The sequence below is a fragment of the Galeopterus variegatus genome, unplaced genomic scaffold (assembly GCF_000696425.1).
Source record: "Galeopterus variegatus unplaced genomic scaffold, G_variegatus-3.0.2 Scaffold1983, whole genome shotgun sequence".
Classification (NCBI taxonomy): Eukaryota; Metazoa; Chordata; class Mammalia; order Dermoptera; family Cynocephalidae; genus Galeopterus; species Galeopterus variegatus.
The window spans coordinates 107,198-129,868 of record NW_007728094.1 but is presented as its reverse complement, the minus strand read 5'-3'; the positions used below and the strand labels follow the sequence as shown (position 1 = coordinate 129,868).

Genomic DNA, 22,671 nt, shown 5'->3' with positions numbered 1-22,671 from the left:
ATATACCGATTTTTTTTTCTGATAATATATTTTTTTTACCCAGTGGTCCTTCCCCAGTTCAAACTTGACCTCTTGACAGCCGTGCCTTGGGGTAGGGTTGTTGCAACATAGTGCAGATACCCAAAACGTCAGTCCCTGGCTTTTGAGGTTTGAAATATGTTTTGGAAACTCAAGGCAGAGATAAAACCTTTGTGATTAAAAAGGTTTTGAACTTCAAAAGCTAGAATCATCAATAACCCAGGGCACAAACTCATGCCATTACCACAGGCGTATAAGAATATGTGATCAGTCAGAGCCAGTTTTTCCAGTACCTTCTTTTCTCTCAAAGAGTAGATACCTTGTCTTGTAAAGTGAAGAAAGTCAAATGAAGTGAGCTTAGAGTCCATTCAGTCTCTAGGGAGGGATCCCGTGGCCCACCTGCTAGAACTTCTGTACCTTTTTTTTTTTTTTTAAATTTTTTTAAAAAGATGACCGGTAAGGGGATCTTAACCCTTGACTTGGTGTTGTCAGCACCACGCTCAGCCAGTGAGCGAACCGGCCATGTATATGGGATCCGAACCCGGGGCCTTGGTGTTATCAGCACTGCATTCTCCCGAGCGAGCCACGGGCCGGCCCGAACTTCTGTACCTTTTGAGGTGTAGGAGCCATTGACAAGAAATGACTGAGTGTCAGGGCCAGGCAGAGAGGGTCTGAGACAGACTCTCACAGACCCAGAGTGGCATGGGAGAGTGCATGAATGTGTCAAATGCTGAGAGCCTGGAGAGGCTTTCCTTTTGGGACATGGAATCATGAGTGTGATCTTTATGGTTTGGAGACGAAATGGGAATGAGGATGTTATAGTAAATGCCAACACGGACCATGACAAAGGACCAGGCAATATCCCTGTCTGTCTCATCCTTATTCCTTGGTACTTCCTAAGCTCTGAGAAAGAGAAGTATGTGTATGGGTGTGTGCTGGGGAGAGGGGAAGCTGTTGAATTGACTAAGATTGCCCAAAATTGACAGAGAGGATGCTTTTGCCATCTGGCAGATGAGGAGCTAAATATAGAACTTGATGAGAGGAAAAAAAAAGTCACTTTTTGTACAAGTGAGTTTGGAACATTAGATTAGTACCCATTTTAAATGGGCTGAGACTCAGCGTCAGCTAATACTTCAAAGAGGGAAGTTCACAGTCCACTGAGCTGTTGACAGTGATTTAGCTTATAACAGAGTCCTTTATCAAGGAAGAAAGATCAGTGCTTAAGGTTTTTTTTTAACAATTTTTTCAAGAGCATTAAAAATATGTTTTTTCACAGTTACACAATTTTCTGCTTTATCATTTGCATAGTTACTATTAGCAGATCTTTATAGCTAACATTAAATTTAAATTTTCTATGGATGTACTAATTACCTTGATTTGATCATTACATAGTACATACATATATCAAAACATCACATTGTACCCCATAAATATGCACAATTATTACGTGTCAAAAATAAAAATAATTTTAAAAAAAGTTTTCCACTACAGCACTTATCAATATTTCTTCTTTTAAGTAGGTTTATTTAGAAATAAAGCATTGATATAAAAAAATTAAATTTTCTCTTTACCAAATATCATTTCATTCATTCTTTCTTTCTTTTTTTTTTTTTGTGGCTGGCCTGTACAGGGATCCGAACCTTGACCTTCATGTTACCAGCCCCACACTCTACAGAGTGTGCTACTGGCCAGCCCCCAAATATAATCTCAAGTAAACCAAATAAACCAGGATTTTTTTTTTCCTTTTTGTCTTTTTTCGTGACCGGCAATGGATCGCAACCCTCAGTGTCGCGCCCGCACCTCGCTCAGCCAGTGAGCGGCCGGTCTGTATGTGGGATCCGAACCCTCAACGGGAGCGCCACCGCGCTCCCAAGAGGCGCACTGTAGCAGTGCACCACCGGGCCGGCCCTAAACCAGGATTTTGAGTTGCAAGTTTACAGCAGAAAATTAATTTTATCAATACTTAAAGTATAATTTTTTAATAGTTTAAATCTTCATGTACAAAGTGTACAACAGTTAGATGTAAAATCAAATTAAACATTTTTATTATGTTTGAGACTTTATATATAATTCTTTTTTTAGATCTCTGGATTGAATCCCTTCCCCTTCACCCTTCCTTCTCCCTCTCTCACCTTAAATAAAATATATAAGTATAAAGTTCAAATTTCAGGCATTCCACTTTCCAAAACATTTTCCAGGAAAGCATTAAAGGCAGGAATTGTCTATGGGAAAATAACTTTCCCCCCCACCCCCCACCCCAGAATATCAATAAAAATGATCAAGTCACTGAAGCTTCTAATAGTTTATCTATTTTTATCATGCCTTTGGTTCATCCCGTTGAAGCATGACCATTAGAAATGGATAAACTTATCGGAGTCAGTTCATTTACTGTCCTGGGGCAAAGGCATGGTACAGCAGAAATAGCATTGCATTTTGAGTCTAAGTATCTGGGTTTGGTTTCAGTTCTTTGTCATCTTTATCTTTGTCTTTAACATATATTTTAAAATATTTAAAATGTTATTAAATTGTTAAGTATATCATATATGCAAAAGTGTCTAAAACCTATACCATTTAAAGAATATTGCTAAAACAACCATGTATGTATCATCCACCTTAGAAATAAGACTTTAGAAGTATCTTTAATGTGCTTATGAATCACCTGGGGATCATGTTAAATGCAGATTCTGATTCAGTGCTTTTGGGGAAGAGCCTGAGATTCTGTATTTCTAACAAGTTCCCAGCTGACACAGATGCTGGTGGGCTGAGGATCACACATTGAATGGAATGATCTAAGAGGTTCCTGTGTGCCTCTCCTAATTTTATCCCTCCAACTCCCTATAAGAGGTAAGCACTATCCCAAATTTGCTGTCAATCATTCTTTGCTTTAAGTAGTTTTACCATCTGTGAATTCATTTCTAAACATTATAATTGTTTAGTTTTGCCTATTTTAAACTTACGGAATTTTAAAAGTAAAATTCCACAGAATGGAGTAATACTGTGTGCGTTCTTCGGTGACTTACTTATTTTACTCAACCTTATGTTTTAGAGACACATCCACATTGATGCATAGACCTGTAGTTGATTTACTTTTTGCTGCCACTTAGTTTCTATTGTATGAATATACTATATTTTCCCCATCCATTTCTATAATTGCTGGACATTTGTGCTGCTTCCACTTTTTTGCTTTAACAAACAATGCTGCTATAAACATTTCAGGTACATGTTTCAAGTCCAATCATGCAAGAATTTCTCTAGACTATATGCCTACTGATAGAGCTACTGGATCATAGTGTACAGCTATTCAACTTTTTTGGTTTATATTTACATGTTCACTTTTTAAATTTGATGCCAAATTCTTGTTGAAAGTGGTTGGTCCAATTTACGCACTGCCATTCTATATCCTTACTAACATTTGGATTGTCTGATATTTTACCGATTTGGTGGGTATAAAAGTGTGTCTGGGATTTTAGTTGCCATTTCCTTAATTACCAAGAAGATTTTCATGTAATTATCAGCCTACCAAGTCCTACATGTTTTTACTAGTTGTGAGAACTTGTACAAATTGAGAACTCAACTTAGAAGTTGAGAATTTCTTGGACCTTATTTACTTCCTCAATAAAAGGAAGATAACAATATACACCTTGCAAGATATTGCCCTTTAGAAGGAAGGACCTATGCCTCTATCGAAATGACATTAACTTAGCTTATTCTTAGATATCACTTTGACCAGCGTTACTCTTGGGGGTAGATTACTGGGGGATGTATCTCCAAATGATGCAGTGATCAGTGAAGAGATGTCAGAAGCATTCAGAAAGGAGGAATGAAGGAAGGAAGGGAGGAAGAAGATTGTATCAGCTGGTGTAAAAAACCTTCCCCCAAAACACCAAAAAAACCCAGACCTAAAGTTTATTCTTCTAGGTAAGGTAACTCTAACAGCTTTAATAAACAAACCCCACATTTCAGTGGCTTAACCAATGCTCAGCTAGCAGCAGAGAAAACAGAGTCAAGAAGTCCTAATGCCTGTCCACTTCTTATAAGTCTATGCCTTGAAATAAAACCTCTCTTCTGATCCCATTCCTTTGGTGAAACTGGTCACACAGCCATGTCAGTATGCAAGGAGGCCTCTGAAGTGCAGTCCTGGGTTGGGCTGCCATTTGCCAGCAACAGCATCACATTATGGAAGGGAAGCCATAGGCATACACAGTGTTAGCCTTCGATACCAACCCTTCCCACCATTATCAAAGCAAAGTCAGGTGGCACTGCCGTCCTATCAATTCCATCTCCACATTAAGTAACATGATGACTCTGTTAATGTTGATTTTCCTCTTAATGCTCATTTTAATGTCAATTATACGCAATGGTGAAAGAGGATCAGGGAAGAGGACACATTGTAGTTTTCTCACTTCTTGGTCTTTGCCATTCTTTTCCCTCTGCTAAGAACACTCTCCCTGACTAAACTGTGAGCTCTGGGAGGAGAATAATTGAGTACTTTGTTCACTCTTGAACTTATAGCTGGATTGAGTCATGTGGATCAGCACTTCTAAAGTTTCCAAACTTTAACGTACACACGAATCTGGGGATCTTGTTAAAGTACAGATTCTGATTCAGTAGTTCTGGTGTGGGGCCCCAGATTCTGCATTTCTCATAATCTCAGGCAATGATAATGATACTGGTCCAAGGAAAACAAGCATGTAAATGCCCATTCATTCATTAATTTAAACAGATATTTATTGAGTGCCTACCATGTGCCAGGCACTGTTCTAGACATTGGGGATTCAACTGTGAATGGGGCAAGATAATAATTTATCACGCCTCAGATTGAAAGCTTATAAATATTTTTCACCATCTACGTAGTTGAGGTGGATAGCAACTGATAGTCTGTTAATTAAAATTGTACAGTAAAGCCACAACATATGCACATTTAACTTTTTTTTCTCCTGACTTTCATGTTTAAAAATGCTTTCCTGTTTTGTAATTTCTTATTCTTTCTTCAAGAGTGTATGTGTTTGTGTGTGTAACACTTCTTGGGTAATACATGATGGGGCTTAAACTTAGATATAATCACTTTTAGTAAATATCATCGTGTTGTGCATTACTTAGTTTTAAAATTCAAGGTAACTGTGACCTTCTACTTCAGGCAGCCATCAACTAGCTGGTCTCACAGTTAGTTTTACTGCTTGTAGTGGCACCATGCAACTTGAGTGTGTGATTCAAAAAACACTCAACAGAGATAGATCAGCCTAGGCAAGGAGTGCTTTAAAATGTCCACCTCAATCATGTAGAAACATCCATCAACCAGCACCTTATTTCTGATTTTTTCCAATGATGTTTAGTATGCCTTACAGATGATGGTCTAACCAACTGTCTAGTTGGCCAGTGACAGAAAAAGCTATGTGTTTACTAAAGCTCATTTCTGCCCCCCTCTATGGGCAAAAAAGACGATTACGTTTCCCAGCCTCCTTTGCAGTTGTGTTGAGGCCGTAAGACTGGTTTCAGGCCAATGGCGTGTGGGTTGAAGTGATGTGAGCCAAACTTAGGCTAGGTCCTTAAAAACACTACTTGACTTTGACCATTTCCCCCACCATTAAGATCTTGGAGGGCAAAGGTTAAAATGGCAACACTGTCGGATGCAAGGGGCCCAGCTGCTGAGTCACTGGATGGATAATTTAGCATAGGTGAAAACTCTTGTGGTATGAATTTCCTGACATCTTGGAGTTTATTTGCTACTGTAGCATAAGCTATATGCCTAATGTGTTCTGACTGTTAATCCAGAGAGGGCCTACCTCATTGTGTTGCACCTAATTGCCACATAAATGTTTTTCTAGGTGAATGAATTAGATTAATTTTTACTAAGTCTCTTTACCATAATGTTCTAGTCCTGACCCCAATTGCAGGCATGTACTAAAAATTTTGTTTATAAGTTAAAGGAATGTGGAGCATAGAAGGAATTTAGTAAATATTTGCTGAATGAAAGAAGACAAAACTGAGAAATTTTTACACTCAACTTCCTGGAAAAGATTTTTTAATTATTCATTTTTATAATAAAGTGTCAAAATTAAACAACGTTAAAAAATTTCAGAAAATTTTTGAGAAAAATCAAAAAACATTTTTCCATTGTACTACCACTCTAATTAATACCACCATTGTTTACATTGTTGTGTTTTTCCACTACTCATTTTTGTTACATCATTGCAATTGCACTCTAGATGTCCTACTGTTTCCCACGTTATTACATAGTCTTCAAAAGTGTATTTTTTTTTTTTTTTTTTTTGGTGGCTGGCTGGTATGGGGATCTGAGCCCTTGACCTTGGTCATAAGCATAGTTCTTAATGGTTGCATCATAATCCATCTAGGGGATAAATCATTTAATCCTGTTTCTTTTTTGAACATTTAGGTTGTTTCCAAGTTTTTGTTTCCAAACACGATGTTGTGAAAGACCTATTTGTATAGTAAAATTTCATGTATTTGGAATAATTTTCTCAAGGTCCATCTGGAGAAATGCTTTTCAATAATCCAGAAGTCTCATGCTGAAGCCAACTCAGTTCAGGTTAGGACTCTGCATTAGTTTAAGAGCATGTTTTCCAATCCAATGTCCAACCCTGAATTAGGTCTTCAAGTTCAGCTTCTATGTCTTCTTCATTCCAACAAACAACCTTGAAGGGCTCAGCAGGGGAACTTCATTCCAACAAACAACCTTGAAGGGCTCAGTAGGGGAAGATTGTTGACCCAGAGCTTCCTTTAGCTCCTTGTTGTGAAGGCTATAGACGAAGGGGTTGAGCATGGGAGTTATGAAGGTATAGAAGACAGACACTACTTGGCCATTGGTATCATTAGTGGATCCATGGGGCTGGATGTAGGTGGAAACCATGGTGCCATAGAAAATGGCAATGGCCAGGAAATGGGAGGCACAAGTGGAGAGGGCCTTCTCCCGCCCAGCTGCTGAGTGCATCCTCCCAATGGACACCAAGACCAAGCTTTAGGTGGTAAGGATGACTGCGGCAGGTAGAAGGGTAACCAGAGCAGAGAAGATATAGAGGACTACCCCTGCTGTGGCTGTGTTGGCGCAGGCCAGGTGGAGAAGGGGTGGGATGTCACAAAAGTAGTGTGTTACCTAGTTGGGCCCACAAAAAGGCAGGGCAAAAACATTCCCAGTCTGGACAGCAGAGTTGGCTCCACCGAAGGCATAGGAAGCAGCCACCAGCTGGAGACAGGTCTCCTTGGTCATGACAGAGCCGTAATGGAGGTGTTGGCAGATGGCCATGAAGCGGTCGTAGGCCATGGAGGCCAGCAGGAAGCTCTCAGCTATCACATGCACCACAAAGGAGGTCAGTTGAACCACACAGCCTTTGAAAGAGATGGACTTGTCAGAGGCCAGAAAGTTGATCAAGAGGTTGGGTGTGACAACAGAAGAGAAACAAATATCAAAAAAAGAGAGGACACCAAGGAAGAAATACATGGGCCTATGCAGAAGAACTTAGAACAGCCTTATCTTTATTCCTACCTGTTGTAACCAGTACAGGGTATGGCAGAAAGAACACTGGGCTGACAGGATGGAGACCTGCTTTCTAGTTCCAGCTCTGTTACCTTGGGCAGTTCTCCTCTCTCTGGGCCTCTGATTCCTCGTCAGGCAAGTCAAGGTTTGGTATGGAAGATCTCTGAGGTCACACCTGGTCCCAGCAGTCTGACAGTGAGAACATCTTCCCTGAGCTTCCTGCCTGGATATGGATCTTTGTGCCATGTGCCCCAGGAAACACAAGAAGAATCCACATGAACTTGTCTGGAAAAAAGGAAACTTTATACCTGATTATTATGGATAATTTTAGAAAGCCCTGTCCAGCTCACAAGGATCTGTTTAAGTAACTCGGCCACTCACAGCAGTGATCCCTAGCAAATACTTTGTACATGAAATGCTAAGTTCTGAGAAATGTTGCTAACATAAATAAACAGACGGGGATATAAGGAGTTTTGTTATAGTAACGTCATCCAATTCACTGAACATTTTTTTTTTTTTTGGTTATGCCAAGAATCACATAGTGATGTGTCATCAAAAACAATTTTTAATACTCTGTCATCTGTTAATTTGAAAAGGTCCTCCATTTTATTGAAAGATTTCCATCTGACTTAGAATTTTATGCTTTTATATTAAAGTCATTTACTTTTTCAACACCTATTTATCAAATTAAATCTTTGTGTGGTATCCTGGAAGTTTTCGTATACTGGTGAAATGCCTCCTAGGAAGATTCAGGATGGGTTTAAAAGCATGTGTTTCTTTTCAAAGTGGGAGAAGGGCAGTTGTAGAGGGGGAGATGAGGAAGGAGTACCGCATTTCCATCACAGACATGTTCTTAAGGACATTGGTTTTAGGAAAGGGTAGATATGGACAACAGGTTCTGGAAACTGGTTCCCTTGAAATGGTTTTGTCTGTAAATCCTCTAAGAGTCTTCACGTACCCTCAGGGATGCACAACCCCAGTTTAAAGACTGTTGCCATAAAAGGACCGGTGAGCTCCTGAAACTTCCAGAACCCACCTTCTCTGCCTTATTTCTTCTCCTTCTTCCTGGAACTGGGATTGTGATGATGAGAGTGAAGGAGAATTCACTAGAACACTTCATGCCCTTCACAGACCAACCTTCTACTTATTGTAAAGGTCAGAATATGCAACCTGGAAAGTCAAGGTCCTGGTGGTGCAGCAGAATCCTGTCCTGTGATTCAGTTTTGAAATTTAATGCAGCAGACTCAGCTCCCTGCCATGCCTGAACTCCAGTGTCTCCACCCACATGGCCATGTGTCTTTCATGTTTACTCTTTCTTTTCTAACTTTATTAGGGGTTTAGTTCTGTTTGAATCCAAATGTCCACAAGCTTCTGATCTACAACAAATATCATTGCTTTCATTTTTCTGTAATAGAATGGCAGCCCAATCCCGTAGACACACACGTGCACAAAGCCATACTCTGCATTGTTTTGAGGCTGAGCTCCTGGGTCCTGTGTTATGGCCAACATCCGACAGGTAAAAGAAATTTGCCCACGAGAACCAGGTGATAGGAAAAGGAAAAGAGTTTATTTCTGGCAGCCAGGGCTACGCAGGCCAATCGAGGAGCGCAGCCCCGCGTTGAAACCTCTCGCAGCTTTTATTTTTAGCTAGGCGGGAATTTTTCAAGCCTGACACAATCTAGCCAATGCAAGCAAGCCAGCAATACATAAGCTAATTTTGTGGCTAGCCCTGTAGCCCCTCCCCACCCTGGATTCCCCATAGGGACTTAACAGGCTAAAATGGCAGAGCCGCCTAAAATGGCACTGGCCATGCTACTCTGTTTATCCCCCATTTATTTTAGCAAGCAATTTGTACAGAAGCAGAATGCATATGTTAAGGTCAGTAGGGGTTGGGGTGTCCCTTAACATTCCCCCCTGTTGTTGTAGCTATAGCAAATCATTGCTATCTTAGGGGTTGAATTTTAAAAAGCATGTTAAAGTCTCTTTAGTCTTATCTTAGTTGGGTGGTCGGTGGTTACTGACCTTAACACCTGCTTTCCAGCAAATAAGGTTTTCTGTCCTCCTTCCCAATCCCCCTCTCCCACCATCTTCCCATGGATCAGCGCTGTGTTCTCTCCTAATCCTCTACTACTCCCATCCCAAATCTCAGATGGCCATTTGATTCCTTCTGAGGCCCACCTATTAATAATTCTCTATTGTGCTAACCTTGGCTGATAGCCTGACAGATGTACTCTGAGGTTCTCAGTTTCAAAGTACCTTCAAGTTTCCTCCATAAGTCCCGCAAAACTGTGCCTCAGCCTTTCTAGTCAGACTTCCCTTGCCCCACTGAATCCTCGTTTTGTGTGCTACTGTAATCTGGCAGTTGATTTTTACTCACACAGATGCATTTAGAATTGCTTAACAGGGCTTTGTCAACATTTCTACATCTTTCTTCCTCCCACTGGGTTGTTTTGCTTTTCTATCACATTATAACTTCTGAGAGCAGTGGCTGTTTTAAGTTTTCTGTCAAGCAAACAGGAAGTATTTAAGACAACTACTGTTATTCAAAAGTATTTGAACAATTGCAATTGTTCAAAAGTATTTAAACAATTATAGTTGTTCAAAGTATTTAAGCAACTACTTTTATTCAAAAACATTTGTTGTTTAAAGGTATTTAAACAACTACAGTTGTTCAAAGTATTTAAACAACTACTCTTCAAAAAAGCATAAAACTTAGTTGTGGCAATTTCACTGTGGGATTGGGTGGTGCCCACTCTGCAGTAGGGACCCACTGAGGAAAGAGTGTTGGAGGCCTGGAGTGATCTGGGAAGACTTCAGGAAGAGGAGGCATGGGGCTGGGCCTTGAAGAATGAGGAAGGTGTAGAGGGGACCGGGAAGTGCTACAGCCTGGAAGCTGGAATTAAATCTCCATAGTAAACATTTACTAGGCAAAAGGTGCATTGGAAAGAGGAAAATTGGTAGAGTTACTCGACCTCTCTGAGCCTCACTTTTTTCAGTTTCTGGGAGAACTGAAAATCAATGTCTGTCAATGTACTTAGCACACGAATGGAAACAGAGCAGGCAGTCGATATACTTCCATCAAGTTAGATTGTGAATGAATGAATGGGGAGTTGGAAGAGAGTGCTCAGGACTCCTGAATGCCATAGGATCTCAGGAAATGCTTAAAGGCTGATAGAGTAGGGGAAAGGTTAGGTGCAGATTTTGGGGAAGGGGTAGAAAACAGGCAACTTCAGCTTTCTGAGTCAGCTCTGGTAGAACTGAGTAGAATTTCCAACAGACACATAGCCAACCTCCCCAGCCTGATACCCTTCCAGGGGGTCTCAAAATCCTCTCCAGCCCAGCCACGTGGAACTCACTTTCACTCCAGCCTGTGTCTTTCAGGGTCTCCTCCCTAGAGCAGTTTCTGGAGTAACTACACATGCAGACCGGATGACAAGACACACGGCTCAGATGAACAGGAAGTAGCTCTCAGGACTGAAGCTGGGGATGCCTCCTGGTCCTGCCCAGAGTTTATAAAGCTAGCTCCATCCCTCTTGATCCCTGGTGGCTTTGGAGGCTTAGGGCTCTGGGGAGGTCCTTGAAACACACTCTCCCTGTATCTTTTCTGGGGTCCTAGAAGGTTCAGCCCTCAGGGAAGAAGGGATTATCCTCTGTTGATTTTGGACACCTGTTTTGGTCTTGAGGCAGAGGGAGGTTAGAGTATCCTTGAGGAGCTGGAGCTTGTGGATCCATTCTTGCCAGTAGAATTGGTGCAGCAAAAGCAGATAGGAGCCTTTCTGCTGCCTGCCTGGATCCTGAAGTCTGGATGAAGAAAAGTCACCTGGGAGCTCGCAGGAACCTGGGGGACAGTTTACCCAGTTATTTGAACAAATGATCCAGGGGCCCTTCTCTGCTGAACATTGAGGGCCTGTTGTGAGCCCTAATACTGATTAAACAAATTGGAGGCACTGAGTTCAGATGTCAGTGAGGAGCTGAGTGTGGGCTCTTCTCGTCATAGTCTTTCATTGCTGTTCTCGAAGGCTGTGTCCCAGTAATGGTAGAGCAGTGTGGGGGCACAATAGGGCAGGGATTCTGGGGCCTGATCCTCCTAGGAAGCTCTGCTGACTTTGGCCACTGGGGAATCATCTGAGGAGGCACTGGGGGCCTTGTTATCAGAATGGATAGTTTATTTATATTAGCAGTCTTAAAAAATGACATTTTCTGGAATTAGGTTAACTTCTAAGCACAGGAAATGCCGATGGGCATAGGGAGGAGCCAGGGGAGTTGTTTCCAGGAGCGAAGACACACACAAATCCTTTCCCAGTTGTGGCTTCTTCCCTCCTTCTCCTCCTCTCTTACTGTGTTTTGCTGGTGGGGGGACGGGTTCCTCCCTTTCCTTTGTCAGCTGACACTGCTCTCCTGAGACTGCGTCATGCTGGGCTAAGCTGAGGCTACTGGAATGAGGGTGGTTAAGGTTCTGTGAATCATGGATTGTTAGAGCTAAAGAGAACTACAGGGCATCTGGGCTGGTGGGCTCTCAGCTGTGGTGCGACAGTACAGTGGTGCTTCTGAGTCAGAACTAGATTACCCGATGGGAAGACCAAGAACATGCTTAGGGCTCCAGGAAAGTGGAGGCATCTACATTTCAATAAAAGGGCATATTTGGACATTTTTTAAAAAGCACAAGGGAGCTGGCTGGTTAGCTCTGTTAGAACAAGTTGTTATAACTCCAAGGTCAAGGGTTTGTAAACTTGTATAGGCCAGCTGCCAAAAAAAAAAAAAAAAAAAAAAATTAAAAACAAAAAAAGAAATGAAATAATAAAGAACAAATAAAGCACTAGGAAGTGATAGAACATAGATAGGGACTTGCTTTAAAATAATCTGGCTCAGAGGAGTGGTAAAATAATGTTGAGGCTGGGTGATAGGTACATGGAAGTTAATTTATCATAGTATCTGCTTTTGTATATATTTTCAACTTTTAATAATTCTAAAAAACATTGAAGCATCACAGAAAAATCAAAACAATGTTGCAATTCCTCATACTTAAATTTTTCAATTTGGTATTGGGTTAAAGAAATTTCCTAAGTGGAGTGGTATGCTCCATCATTTTTCAGTGTTTATCTTACAGGAAATAAAGCTGATATTCAAAGAGAAATGGCTTACCCAGGCTCATGCAGCTAATTAGTTCTACACTGAAACCTTTTAACTCATGTCTCCTGGATTTCAGTCTTTGACTCTTTATATAATTCCTTCATCCTCTCATATGGTGCCTGATCAATAATTTGGGGTAAATGAATGCACAGAACTTTCTATCTTGCCTTAACAAGAGGCTTCAGTACTTTACTGCATCACTTTCTGGGATTAAAAAAAAAAAAAAAAAGAAAACACAAAGGTTAATATAATGAACACCTATATGGCTATCATTCTGTCTTAATAAATGTGAATATGTTTGTTAAATATATTTCATATATACATATTTTTAAAACAGAGAAGTAACACATTGCGGGTCATTGAAATTCTCATGTATTCTACTCCAGTCCCATGCCTCTGCCTCCCTCGAGAGAAATATAATATCATATTTTTGGCTTGTATCCTTCAGTCTGTGAAAACATACTTGAGAAAAAAAAATGAAAACTGTGACTCTGATACAAATATAAAAGAAACACTTACTAAAGAGCTTATTCAATTGTCAATGAGCAAACAAGTAAGATGTTAAGGCTGATTCAAAAAGCATTTAAAGTGATGGATATTTATAGGAAAGTTAATAAGGAAAAGTTAGAGTAAGATTGCTGGATTCAATACAGAAGTGGTTTTTGTGTTCTATTCAGCAGAAATGTTTTTTGTGTTCTATTCAGTTCTGTAAGCTTTGAGGCTATGTATTCTACAAGACAAAAATTATTTGCATCTCTACTGAACAAAAATCTATAAATTAACATGGAACTTTACTAAGTTTGAGACTTTTAATCAATAGCAGTGAGTCAAAACAGGTACATTTCTCTAGATAATCCTTGGGTGGGCCTGTTAAACAGTGCCTCCATATGGCATTGAAAGAACACGCTAATCACCTTTTCCCATTATTTCCAAGTTTGAAATAATTTTTCTTAGCAAGTCTATATTTCTATATTTTATTGCAGATGCAAATCCATAAATAATAATAATAATACTAGACATTTATTTGTGCCAAGCAGTGTTTTATGGGTTTTACATGTGTTAAATCCATTTAGTCCCTCAACACCAGCATTAAGTACTATTATCATTCTCATTTTACAGATGATAAAAATGAGGCACAGAGAAGTTAAGTAAATTCAGCTAGAAAGCGACAGAACTATGATTCAATCCCAGACTGTACATATTATTTTGCAATTTGCTGTTTAGCCCTCAACATCATATTTTGGAGAACTCTCCAGGATGTTAATATAGTTATAGCTCATTCATTTCAACTATAATTTTATGAATAGTGTTCCACTGTATTATATGCAGAGAAGTTAATTTACTTGTTTCTCCATTGGCGAACACAAACTCATTTCCAGAGTTTCATTATTACAATGTACCACGGATATCCCTAGATGTGTCTTCCTGTGCATGTGTCTGAGGGTAACTTTAGGTTAATTGCCTCAAAGTGAAATTGCCAAACTCTTCTTTTTGGCTTTGGAGGGAACAGATAGGCCCTTATGTGATCTTTTCATAGCCCCTAACAGACCCCAAGGTGGGCATAGATGTAGCTTACAAAAGGCAGGCCCTTTCCTCCCTTTTTCAAAGACAGAGAAGACAGACAGACTATAAATGCAGAGACAGAAACAGGGATTTGTACTTGGGCCTAACTAGGGAGTAACAACTTATTGGATCCTATAAAAGGAGAGAAAATGCTTCACACCCATTAGGATGGCTATTATTTTTTTTAAAGAGGAAAATAAGTGTTGGCAAGGATGCGAAGAAATTGGAAACTTGGTGCACTGCTGGTGGTAATGTAAAATAATACAGTTGCTGTGAAAAATAGTCTGGCAGTTTCTTAAAACGTTAAATACAGACTTACCATATGAGCAGCAATTTTACTTCTAGGTATGTACCCAAAAGAATTGAAAACAGGTTGTATTAGTTTGCTAGGGCTGCCATATCAAATTGTCACATACTGGGTACTTAAATAATAAAAATTTATTTTCTCACAGTTCTGGAGGCTGGGAGTCCAAGATCAAGACATCAGCAGGGTTTCTTCTGAGGCATCTCTCCTTGGCTTGTATATGGCTGTCTTCTCCTTGAGTCTTCACTTGGTCTTTTCTCTGTTTGTCTGTGTCCTAATCTCCTCTTGTTGAAATGACACCAATCATATTGGATTAGGGCCCACCCAAAGACCTCATTCTACATTAATTACTTCTATAAATGCCCTGTCTCCAAATATAGTAACATTTTGAGGTAGGACTGGGCGTGAGGACTTCAACATATAAATTTCAGGAGAGACACAACTCAGCCCATAACACAGAGACTCAAACAGATACTGCTCACCAGTGTTCATAGCAACCTTATTCATAGTAGTCAAAAAGTGGAAACAACCCAAATGTCCATGAGCAGATGAATGGATAAACAAAATGAGGACATAGGAATTACTACCTACCAAATGTCATTGCTAATCTTACCAGGTAGCTGCCTTTCTTAGCTTGGCTTTTTCACCCTGCCATCACTGGATGAGTATTTTTTTTTTTTTGTCTTTTGTCTTTTTCCGTGTCCGGCAACGGATCGCAACCCTCAGTGTTGCCCCCGTACCGGACCGGGGACCGGCAACGGGATCGCAACCCTCGGTGTCGCCCCCGCGCCTCGCTCAGCCAGTGAGCGGGAACCGGTCTGTATGTGGGATCCGAACCCTCGGGCGGGAGCGCCGCCGCGCTTCCCAAGCGGCGCACTTATCCAGTGCGCCACCGGGCCGGCCCTGGATGAGTATTTAGAAAGTCCCAATTTATCTTAGTGTTAATCTGAGGAAAACATGATTAGAAGGAATGCCTGGTATCAGAACAAATTACCTTGTAGTTTTCCGAGACAAGGATGAGTTATATTTGCAATGTCTGTGTAACTGCTTTCTCCCCATGGATACAGATAACCAAGTGCTTACTGTGAAGGATACAAATACACAGAAAGGGACGTGCGTATGTGGGTTATGTCAATTGCTCGGACAGCATAAATCCAAAGGAAGCAATTTACATGGAAGTGAGAGTAGGTGGCAGATAGCACAGTGAAACAGCAAGAACGTGTCTTTCGCAATTAAACAGGTTAAGACAATCTGGCTTCATCACTTTTACAAATGTTATGACCTTAGTTAAGTCAATTAGCATGAGTGTTTTTTTGTACAAAATAGGGATAAAGTACTTACCCCAAAGTGTGGTTGTAAAGATTCACATGAGACAATGTTTGTAAAGCATGTATAAACTCTAATTTCCTTCCTTGTCTATTTTGGGATAGAATTAATCAAGCAGTTGTTTTCATATGAATCCAGAGAGTGTAAAATAGAGAGAGGAAGGACCAACATTTCCCAAGGGGTAAGGTAGAAGAAAGAGTTAGGATGTGCGAGGATGGCACATTTAGTGGAAGGTGAGAAGAGAATACGGCTTAGTTCTTAGTAGTGGCTTAAAATCAAAACCTGCTGAATTAAGTGGAATTGTTTGTTAGATAGGCATATTACATTTGTCCAGATACAAGTAACAGACAGCTCAAATAAAGCACCATAAGCTATGAGGATATTTGTTCTTTATTTAACAGGAAATTTGGTGGTATACTTGGTTTATCTTAAAGCTCATTGGCCAGATGTAGATTACATGGTCACCTCTAACCACAAACGTGACTGGGAAGGAGAGTAACTGGCTTATTACTCCTCTGTAGTTTGAGGCAGTCAAGGGAGAAAAAGCAGAAATTGTTGTTGTGTCTGTAAAAGTGGGCTTAGACTGGAAGGGAAGACAGACATGGGTGCTTAATTCACTGATGTCAGTTGAGGGTTAAAAAATGTGCCCTGGATGAATTTGGTGTTGATATTTAAACTGCTTTCGCTGTAAAGGAAAAAGTTAAACTTTCTCTTATCCCACCTTGAATATCTTCTCTCTTCAGCACATGTTCACATCCTTACAAATAAATACCTACTGTTCATTCATTCATGCATATATGCATTCATTCATTCATTCATTCATTTTGTATGTATTGATTGAATATCAACCATGTGCAAGGTCCTTTTTCTATCATATGGTTCTTGTTATCAAGGAGGTTATAGTCTGATAGATGAGATCTGACTATATGTGATATAGTCTGATAGAAGAGCTATGTACCTCAGTGACTATATAATGAACAGCAGAAAGGTTTAAGTGCCCTAAAAGAGGCACTTAAAGAGCTATAAAAGGTCAGAGAATGGAGAAATTACTTCTAGCTTGTATGATCAGGAAAGATTTTCTTTTTGGGGAGGTGGGCAGGATTTGTATTGATGCAAGTCAAGAAGAGGTAGAGAAGAAAGGCAGATGAAACATTAAGAATAAGCAGAGAGAAGAATGCTGGCTTCAGGAAGCAACTGTGATCACACTGATCCCTCTCTTTGGTGACTTCCTGTTTCACTTTCTGTTGGGGCCACATATATGTCAATAATGATATGCTTTTCATTTATATTCATGTGTATCTTCTTCCCTCCTAACTGGACTGCGGCATCTACAGAGCTCATTGTGGCTGCACATTACAGGTTCTCAATAAAGAACTGATCAGTTTATTTTTAATATTAATTATTATTACTTAAGATCTATATGCTGACCATTTCCAAGAAGACTTTATGTATTTTGCAAATGAAAACATATATTGGAAGTGTATTGGGATACCTGCCTATCTATAGTCCCTTCCTCTGGGATCTGCTCTTTCATTTCAGTTTGGGGGATGGTCTAGGCTACGACATTTGTACCATGTGATGGCCCCTTCTCTGGGCACAGCTTGTTGGACCAGGAATGGGCATCTTCAAGCTGGTCTTTCCAAGAATCTGGGGAGTAAGTGTGGTTATGGAGGCCGAGCTCAAAAGCCCATTTGAATCAAGCTGGAAGTTGACACCATGGCATCTGGAGACAAGTGCAAGATGAATTAATGGGGTAACAGAAGCTATGTCTGGGCCAAGGGGGCTACGCTGTGGAGAGAAGATAAGAGGCATGCAAGAAGAAGCAGAGATAGAGTTTATTCATCCCCAGTAAGAGAGAGGGGCATGGAGGCTCCATCCCCAACAGCTTTCCAGATACCAACCAGATCCAGGTCTCATGAAGCCTGATGTGCTTAGTATCTACAAGACGACTTTGTCTTTGCAGTACACCTCCTCTTTATTTGAGCTTAACTTGAATACTTTTCTGCTTCTTACAACAACAACAACAACAACAACAACAACAACAACAACAAAAAACTCTTGTCTAGAGCAAAGCACTGTACAAAATATTAACAGGTAAAACAAACCTGCTATCATTTACAGGAGTGGTTATTTGCCTTTCACTGCAAAGCACTGCTCCACTTCTATGAACTTCATATATTGAAATATTGTGGCCACCCCCCAGAACGCATTCATTAATTTAAAACAGTTCCCATTTTTATAAATCAAAGAAAAACTACCTATCAGGCTTTGGATAACATAAAAAATTAGGATTAATTCAGAGTTTGTTATTCCAACCACGAGCAACAACACTTGATGTTTTAATTAGCCTATGTTGCTTAACCCAAGTACTACTTCCATCAGCTTTTGGAAATATTGATAATAGCTCTATGATACCTCTTTTACTGTCTTCATGGATCACTAGAGGTTCCAAGATTCCATGTTGGGAGACATTGATATAAAGGAATCAGGAATATTCAGCTAGTAGAAGCTCATTACAGAGGGACTCCCGGAATTTACCAAACTAACATGTGTAGTTTCATGTCCCTGAAGATTCAACAGAGATAAAACTTGCAGTTTTGCTGAGCTACGAATTAGAACCACCTGCACTTCCCCACTGGTGTTCGGAAGGAGTCACTTTCCTAGTGAGTGAATTTAGCTGAGCTCTTGGCATTTGCATCTATGTGTGCCTCTGTTGACTATGCATCTTATAGGGAAATTATACATTGCAGTGGCATTTACAAGATTGGAATTGGATAAATTCTCAGAAATATCACTTCACTCAGTAATATGCAAAGTCTAGCCTAGTGCAGTGTTTTCCAGAAGTCAGTCATGATTTTTGCCAAACTTCCATGCTGTATTTAATATTTACTAAATATTAAAAAAACAACTCTTTTAAAAATGAAATAAATCTAGCCCTACATTAAGAAACAATCCCTAAAATCCATGTATTTAATGTAACAGTTGCATTTTTAATGAGTATAAAAATATATAACTATTAAAATAAATTTGTTAGCTTGTGTTTTACCTAAAATCCTCTCGCCCACACTAACATGGCCTTGGAAATCACTTAAAATGTGAAAACTTGGTTTTGATATTTATTGGTGGTATAGCCTTGGATACATTCCATTCCATCTATGACTCTCCCAAGTTCCCCATTTGTAAGATGTGGTTGAAAATTCTTACTTCACAAGGAATGTTGAGAGAACCAAATAGGATATAGCACATACAGTATGTAGATTGCCATAAAGCCTAATCCTTAGTAAGCTCTCAGTAAATGATAGTTTATATTGACTATGGATTGCAATTCATATTCACTAAAATTGCTGAATATACCTTTGTTTTTCTGGAATCAAAGACAAAAAAGTAATCCATCTGCTTCCATCCTAGTAGAATAGATTTTCCTTGGATTGCTAAATGCAGGCATCTCCAAGGAGGTGACAGTCATCCAACTGAGCAGCCCAGTGGTCACTGGAAAGAAGAGAAAAAGGTGAATCTGAGGTAGAATTGGAATAAGATAGCACATACAGACACAGAGTGGCCAAAGGGAAGAGCAATCCTGGGGGGAAGTGCTGTCCAGGCACAAAGTGCTGAAACAGCATGATGCTACAGACAGCAAGTTACAGGTACTTTTCCTTAAACACGTCTCTGCTTCCTAACGATTGTATGTCACGTATGCCTCTTCTTCTCCACCCTTCTCACAGTCTGTCTCATCCTTCCACCTGCAACTACTTTTCTCACTCAAGCCATGGATCCCACCACATCTTTTCTTCCAGCTGGCTGATTGCTGACGTTCCTGCAAATGATGCTCACTGCTGTCGGCACATGCTTCATTCCAAGGATGGTGCCAAGTGGGAAGTAGCTGGAATGAGCCTTTGAGGGCTGATGACTTCACAGCATTTTCTCCCTCAGTCATAAATAGCCCCCAGTGTTAATGTGACTGGATCACAGCCTCCAGGGCTGAAGATGTTGAGGATGACAGCTTTCAGAAACATGGTGATAGCTGCCTCTTGTTCTGCAGGAAATCCTTCAGCCTTATCTCCCATGTCTCTCAGCATGGACTGCCCCGTGCTCCATCCAGCTAGACCCTTGCATGTAATGCTTTGCTCTAATTTCTGTCTTTCTGCTGTTCCTCAAGCTTACGATGCCTTTCTTTCTTCCAGTCAAGATTTATCTTTCCCATATTTAAATGTCTAATTTAAACTTCCCTTCCTCCAGACCACCCTAACTGAAAACAATATTTCTTTCTTTTGAAATCCTATAGCATTTTCACATTGGATATACCACTTAGTTCTTACTTACAAACCGTCTTAAGTTCATTTTGAAAATTATTAAACATATGGCAGTATTGCTTCTCCAGCTAAACTATGTACCTCGGAAGGCAGAGACTAAAGTGTTTGCAGGTCCTGTATTTCATATAGTTCCAAACACATAGCAGGATACACAGTGGTGCTCAATAAATATTTATTGGTTGAATAAGAGAAGGAAATGACTTTGGGGGAAATAAAAGGAGCCAAAAGGCGAATTTAAAATTGACTATTAATGTCTTCTATATTAATCTACATTGTTGCAAATGACAGAATTTCATTCTTTTTTAAAGGCTGAATAGTATTCCATTGTACATGTATGCCACTTTGGACCTGTTAATCCATTACTTCTCCTCCCTTATGCCCTCTCTCCTCCTGGACTCTGATAACCATTATTCCACTCTCTACTTCTATGAGAACCATTTTTTTTTCCTTTTTGTCTTTTTTCGTGACTGGCAACGGATCGCAACCCTCAGTGTTGCGCCCGTCCGTACCGGACCGGGACTGGCAACGGGATCGCAACCCTCGGTGTTGCACCTGCACCTCGCTCAGCCAGTGAGCGGCCGGTCTGTATGTGGGATCTGAACCCTCGGTGGGAGCACCGCTGCGCTTCCCAAGCAGCGCACTGTAGCAGTGCACCACCGGGCCGGCCCCATTTTTTTTTTTTAGATTCTACATATAAGTGAGATCAAGAGGTATTTGTCTTTTTGTGCCTGGATTACTTCACTTAATGTGATGATTTCCAGTTCAATACATGTTGCTGCAAATGACAGTATTTCATTTTTTTTTTATAGCTGAAAAGTATTCCATTGTGTACATATAGCAGTTTTTTTTTCTTTTATCCAATCATCCATTGATAGGCATTTAGATTGATTCCATCTCTTGGCTTTTGTGAATAGTGTTGCAGTGAACATGGGAGTACAGGTGTCTCTTTGAAATATTGACTTCATTTCCTGTAAGAATATACCTTGTAGTGTGATTGCTGGGTCATAAGGTAGTTGAATTTTTAGTTCTCTAAGGAACCTCAATACCGTTTCCATAATAGCTATACCAATTTACATTTCCACCAACAATGTAGGAGAGTTTCCTTTACTCTGCATCCTTGCCAGCATTTGTTATTTTCTGTCTTTTTGATAACAGCCATTTTAACTGAAGCAAATGAAATCTCATGTGGTTTTAATTTGAATTTCCCTGATGAGTAGTGAGCATTTTGCCATGTGCACGTTGGCCATTTGTATGTCTTCTTTTGAAAAATGTCTGTTCAGGTCCTTTGTCCTTTTTTTTTTTTTAAAGATGACTGGTAAGGGGATCTTAACCCTTGATCTGGTGGTGTCAGCAGCAGGCTTTCCCAAGTGACCCAACTGGCCATCCCTATATAGGGGTCTGAACCCATGGCCTTGGTGTTATCAGCACCGCACTCTCCCAAGTGAGCCATGGGCTGGCCCTCCTTTGTCCATTTTTTAATTTAGTTATTTGGGTTTTTTGCTGTTGGGTAGTTTGAATTCCTTATATATTCTGGATATCAGCCCCTTGTCTGATGTGTATCTTGCAAACACTTTCTGCCACTCTGTAGGTGGTGTCTTCACTTTGTTGATTGTGTACTTTGCTGTGCAGAGGCTTTTTAATCTGATGTAGTGCCATTTGTCTATTTTTGCTTTAGTTACCTATGCCTTTGAGGTGTTCAAAAAAGCACTGCTGGGCCGGCCCGTGGCTCACTCAGTAGAGTGCGGTGCTGATAACACCAAGGCCACGGGTTCGGATCCTATATAGGGATGGCCGGTTTGCTCACTGGCTTAGCATGGTGCTGACAACACCAAGCCAAGGGTTAAGATCCCCTTACCGGTCATCTTTTAAAAAAAAAAAAAAAAGCACTGCCCACTCCCATTTCATGTAGTTTTCCCTTATGTTTTCTTCTAGTAGTTTCATAGTTTCAGGCCTTAAATTTAAATCTTTAATCCATTTTGAGTTGATTTTTTGTGTATGGTGAGGAATAGGAGTCTAGTTCCACTCTTCTGCATGTGGATATCCAGTTTTCCCAACACCTTTATTGAAAAGGTTGTCCTTTCCTCAGTATATATTTTTGGTACCTTTGTTGAAAATCAGTGGCTGTAGATATGTGGGTTTATTTCTGGGCTTTCTATTCTGTCCCATTGGTTAATATGTCTCTTTTTATGCCAGTACCATGCTGTTTTAGTTAATATAGCTTTATAGTATATTTTGAAGTCATGTAGTGTGGTGCCTCCAACTTTGTTTTTTTTGTTGAAGATTGCTTTGGCTATATAGGATCTTTTGTGGTTCCATACAAATTTTAAGATTTTTTTTTGTTTATGTGAGGAATGTCATTGGTATTTTAATAGGGATTGAATTGAGTCTGTAGATTGCTTTGAGCAATATGGACATTTTGATTATATTAATTGTTCCAACCTGTGAGCAAGGGATATATTTTCATTTATTTGTGTCATCTTCAATTTCTTTCACCAATGCTTTATAGTTTTTTTTGTAGAGGTCTTTGA

The 22,671-nt window shown here is 40.1% G+C and overlaps 1 pseudogene; it reads right to left on the bottom strand.

The window, feature by feature from the left end:
* Nucleotides 1-6,643: 6,643 nt before the first annotated feature.
* Nucleotides 6,644-7,474, bottom strand: LOC103596327 (annotated as a pseudogene).
* Nucleotides 7,475-22,671: the final 15,197 nt, after the last annotated feature.